This window comes from Lissotriton helveticus, chromosome 2_1 (assembly GCF_964261635.1).
Source record: "Lissotriton helveticus chromosome 2_1, aLisHel1.1, whole genome shotgun sequence".
Classification (NCBI taxonomy): Eukaryota; Metazoa; Chordata; class Amphibia; order Caudata; family Salamandridae; genus Lissotriton; species Lissotriton helveticus.
The window spans coordinates 166,604,663-166,608,936 of NC_136059.1; positions in this window are offsets into that span (position 1 = coordinate 166,604,663).

A 4,274-nucleotide genomic window follows, 5' to 3' on the forward strand; every position below is an offset into this window, starting at 1 on the left:
ACGGAAACTCCTGGGGAGTTAGCAAATCTCTAGAGTGGCCTCAGCATCCTCTGCACACCCTCAAGGCTGTGGGGAAATTTGTGCTTCTTCCTAAACAGATTAAGAGGAGGTGCTGAAGCACCATTTCAGGAACATAGGCTGGTCAGCCAACGCAGACCGAGGTGTGATTACCGACTCTGATGTTAGTTCGGATATGTGTCCCACCTGCCGTAAAAGGCTGGAGGATGAACCCCGGCACCTACGGCATGGTGGATAGGTGCCGGCATGCCGTAGCGGCTGATAAGCGTATAACTACATACCTAGCTTTCTAACGTCCGGGTCAGGCCTGCCAATGCAGGCCTGTGTCTGCACACTTGCATCCATGGTACTAACAGTGAGGTACGCTGTCTGCTATCAGTGGATGGGAGTGCACAACCATACCCGTGAGGGAGTCCAGCCATGTCCAGCAGGGCCAAGCAGGGTGGTGTGTGCACATATGCACCGAAGGTGCTCGGGCCTGGGTAGCCATGGGTAGTGGTCATTGTCATGTGAAAGTCTGTGTGCCCTTCCTATCTGTGTTGGGGAGTGGCGCTGGTTCACTGTTCTGAATCATGAGCCGACCATCGCTACAGACCTGTGGGTGCGCACTGGCATCAATCGTAAGTAAACTCATGAGCAGCTTGCCATTGTAGGGCGCTATGAGTGCTCACCCGCACTTATGGTGCCCTTGATTGCGTGTGCCGCCAGTCAAGGCAGGTTAGTGTGTGCACAAAGACACATGTATTGGTGAAACCTGTGTCCAGTCTGCTGTGCGAGCACACTGGCACCACTGGTGTTGAAAACTATGTGGTCCTCCTGCCATCGCAGGTCGGGGTGCGCAATTGCGCATGTGCGCACAGGTAGTGAGGAATACCTATGTGTGTTGTCACTGCCTAGGAGCCCTGCTCTGTCCATAAGTTAATATGGGGAAGTGGTTGACAATACTTAGCACTGAAATGCTGGATTGCAGTGGAGCAGTCTCATGATTTTTCACATTAATGGATTCGCAGTGCCAAACCCTTTCCATTGGCAAATGGGATTTTGACATAACTAACTTAGAAATATCACTTTTACAATGTGGACATTTCTATGATCCAATAGTCTCGGGGACCGTTGTGTCTGACTCCAGTGGACAGTAATCAAAAAAGGAAGGGGAGGTAGAGGTTTTTAAGAACTAGGTCCGCCCTCCTTTGATTATGCTTCAACTGAAACTCGAGTTGCCGGGTTAGAGGACCTAGTCATAGCGTAAGGATAGGGCATCCCATCAATGCGACCAGAGATTGCCTTCAGGAAAGAAAAATGTCTTTCTTGAGTCCCCTCACTCACCAGGGTTTCCCCACGGTGACATGTTTCATCATTGGGCCCATTCCAGTTCTCTACGAACTGAGGCGTGCTGCGACTTGCGGAAAATACGTAGGAGCACTTTAAGTGGAAGACTATGTGTAATGCAAAAGGTGTGTTGGAGTGGACTACAGTGATTAAAAATACCTTACTAGTGGGCTAAAAACCTTTATTATTGCTCCTAGGTTGGTATGTCTAAAAAGGGGGTGATACATGGAAAAGACTAACTATAATGGTTTAGAAGTTCTGTGTAAGATCAACATGTTTCGAGCCTACCCCTAGCTCTTCGTCAGGACTACACAGGGCCCAGCCCTGTGTATGCCACTCCTAATAAACCTAAATGTGGAACTAAAGAATTAGTTTAAGAAATAAATGCTGCAACTAATAAAGCATGCGTGGTTATACATATGATCACATTGTATCACATAGTATGTTTTAATGAGAGCACAACTGTGCTTCATGGACACGCAGGGGGCGAAGTTTCCCTGACAGTAATATTTCTGAGAGAGAAGCCTCGCATCTGGACACCTACTAGTCTCTCCGTCGGACCGACTCAAGTGGACACCAGGAGTCGGGCGGAGCACATCTGTGCATTCCCCAATCAATAGCCACAAAACATGGGCATCCAATAGGAACGGCAGACCTCTGCCATTTGAGGGTCGAATGGGATGGATTGAAGATAGAGGTTGCAACACTTAGCCTCTAGGTGCCAGATCATGGCCCAACTAAAAATTAAGTTCTGCTTTCCAAGGCCCCATAGCATAGGGAGACATCTGTGATTCAAAGGGAAAACCCCCTAAACCACCCCTACTTCAAAGACACAGGATGGTATAACTACGGGTGTCATCCTTGAGCAAGGAGTGAGATACGCTTGTGGGGACATGCGACCGGAGAACCCTGACTGCGTGGTCCACATTGTCAGAGGACTCTGTTGTGCACATGGAGGATAACTGTCCAAAAAGAAACTGGGCTGGGCTGAGGACCTGCTGAAGTGTGACGCTCCTAAGGGCGCTCCCCAAAGGCATGATCGCTGGCCTCCTGTTCTCTCTGAGATCTCAGGGACATCAAAGATCTCTCCCGAGGGATCTACACCATCTACCTGTGACATCTGGAGAGCAGTGCCCTCTTAAGTGCCCACCTAGGCTACTAAATCCAAACTGATAGCGTGGTATGAGTGTGGACCTAAGACTTGTGTCTGGAGACCGAATTTCCTAGTGTGGAGCCTCAGAAATCATGCCCGCATCTAAGGTGTGTGATTTCCATACTGTGCAGACCTTGACACTCATAAGCGTCTAGTGATAGTGAGTGAATTCACCGGTTGTGGGGCCAGACAAGGCTCATTTTGGCGATAGTGCTGCATTTCTCTTATGCGACCCGCTGACTGCATGCTCATTAGAAGCAGTGTCCAATTCACAAGGTGCGACCATCGGCTCTGCTGAACTTGTTTGCTTGTGACTGGACTGGTGTGTTGCAACTTGTATCATCGTGCACCGGACTTTGTGCCTCATTTCCAGAGAGGTCCGGAAAAGTAACTCTTCGCTCTGTGTGTGACCGGAATCGCCTGGTTGCAACCCAACTTGATGTGCAGTCATTGTGCCTCCTTTCCAGGGAGGTGCGGAATTTGCAACTCAGCATGTTTGAAATCTGAAGTGCCTGGTGTGACTAATGCCTACATGCACAAGCCACTGTCCTCGGATCACCTGGGCACAGCCCAGATCATGGTGTACTGATGGGGTCACCTCATCCTATAGAGAGACTACTCTGTGTTACTCCCTATTCATTGCTTGTTCCCTTGTTGACCCTCATCGCTGAAGACCAACTGCCCTCTCCACACCTTGCCCCTTCTGAAGACATCTTGGTGCCAAGTAGTAGTGAGAGAGATTGACTAGGTTGCCGAAACACTTCCAAGACAAATCGGAAGCGGGTGAAGAGACTGCGTGAATTCTTTGCATTTCGAGACCTTTGGCTGAACTTTCCGAGTGGCTGCTAACTTCTCCGTGGTTTACGTCTACCTCCTTATTAAAATTGATACCTATTCCCACCTGCTTCCCAAGGACCCACCCTAAGCATGACTTCGGCCATGTGCGGCTTGTCCGGAAGGTGGGCTTGGTTATCTTCCATCTGGGGGTATAGGACAATCGGCGTGAACTAGAGGGTGGTCAGAAGCTTTGGCCACAGAGTCTGCAGAGGGTGAACCATTGACCTTTTGGGTACCAGTTGCATAGCATTAGGATGCTAAATGCATATATGTGTGCAAGAGCGTGCCGTATGGACTGGCTGATGCTTGGTGCACAGCGTAGTAGTGCGGAGTGAGTGAGTGTGTGTGAGTGGTTGCATGTGGACAGCCTGTGATTCACAACACTGTCCAGCGGTGCTGCCGTATATGTTGATTGGTGCCAAAAGCACTATAACATTTGACATTGGGTTTTTCCTGCTTGTCTTTGGCCTGCGGTGCTGCTAAAAAGGGTTCTCTTCTTATGTATGTGCATAATTGTTATATTGAGCACCTCATAAGGGTGCTCTCTCTCAATTGAGGGGGTTGGATTAGAAATTGTCCACAGTGTGCATACTAGTGATATCATAACAAGACGAGTGGGCCTAGTACTGCTAGTAATATTTCTGATTGTGTTTTACGCCCAAAAGTATATGATGGTCATGTTATAATGATTGAATATGAGTGTTGATAATAAAAGTTTCTACATATATCAAGTTTTAAGTCTCTTTTGTGATGCTCAGTGCATTTTTTGCGAGTGGCTACTGTGCCTGTGCTTTACACATTGTCTCTGTAGGGAGCCTGACTGCTCAGTGCCAAGCTACCCAAGGGTGAGCACAGGTTATACAGCAGGTGTAATCACCTGCCTTTCACAGGAACGGTAGTTTTGCCTGGCTGGAACATCCCTTCAGCCAACCATACA